The sequence below is a fragment of the Lottia gigantea genome (genome assembly GCF_000327385.1).
Source record: "Lottia gigantea unplaced genomic scaffold LOTGIsca_2453, whole genome shotgun sequence".
Lineage (NCBI taxonomy): Eukaryota > Metazoa > Mollusca > Gastropoda > Lottiidae > Lottia > Lottia gigantea.
This window is the reverse complement of record NW_008708728.1, coordinates 3,339-4,734: the sequence shown is the minus strand read 5'-3', so window position 1 is coordinate 4,734 and position 1,396 is coordinate 3,339.

Here is a 1,396-nt window from a genome sequence, read left to right as displayed (position 1 = left end):
TTAATTAAAAACAGAGAGTACTAATTGTTAATTAAGCAGTTTGAACTAGTTTTGGTGTTTGGTTTTATAATGGCTCGAGCTGACTGTCCCTTTAAACAATTCTATAATTACAGGAACCACAGACATCTGATTGAAAATTGGAATGGTACAAATTGATGCTATCAGTGTCCCTGATACACATAAAAAATCTAGCAAACCTCTTTACAATCAAGGACATGAGACTTCCAATTAATAGATCTAGCCGTTCGGATGGGACAATAAACCGAGGCCCCGTGTGCTACAGGCTGTGCATGTTAAAGATCCCTCGACAGTTGGAAATCAAACAAGATAAGCCTAATGCTGATGTCCTGTCGAATTTTGCCTCGTTGCACACTGCATGGTGTTACTTGTCTTCATTAGCCTACATGGTGCAGAAAAGTAGGATGTAAAACTCCATTCATTTCTCATTTAGTAGAAATTATTTTCTTATGAAATGTTTTATTTGTCAGGGAGAGACGAGATCTTTGTCAAGATTTTCCCCTCCAACTCAACTTAATGAAATAAAGAATTTCTTCCACCATGTTTGAAATCTAATGATACTAAGATTAAATTAAGATGGCCATGTTTTTCTTCAATGAAGCTGTCGGCTTCTAGACTCGGAAAAAAAAAACCACGTAATTGAAAAATAAATAGCTACATAAAGTCATAAAAGAAAGTTAATTGATTGATCAATAGATATTGCAGACAAACTGTAAGTCATTGTTTCATTCTGAAAAGTGATTAAAGCAGCTGATGTCCAATTGGTAATAGGAAAATATAATGTTATATGAAATTGCAGACAAACTGTAATTCAAAGTTTCATTTTGAAAAGGTAAATAGTCAGCTGAATATTTGTAGTTGACACAACAGAAATTTCATCCACTTTGAATAAAAATGTGCATATATTGATGTTCTCTAAGACTGGCTTGAATTTGCTATGATTTTGACCAAACAGTTTGGAGTTATTGCCCTTGACATAGATTTCAATTAAATATTATATGATGGAGTACCTCTAATAACAGCTAATCTCAAATTTGGCGCTAGATCATTTGTTTTATTACAAGTTACAATTTTCTTGGAATTTTCTGAAAATCCATAATCTCATTTCCAAAATCCTCGCAGACAACTGGAATTAGATTTTTTCAGCCATCCAATTAATATGGTCTTATTCCAGGGATTGACAGACTTTTTTGGCGCCGGTACCATGGATGAAAAAATATCCAGCTAACTTGATAAATTTCATTACGGAAGGCTTCAAGTAGATTGAAAGATAAAGCCTATGATGTCATGGCTCTTGAAGGATAGAAAAACAGGGATGCTGATTCAGTTGTATTTTGCCAGTCGTGTCTGATTGAAACTTAATAATGTCAGACCATTA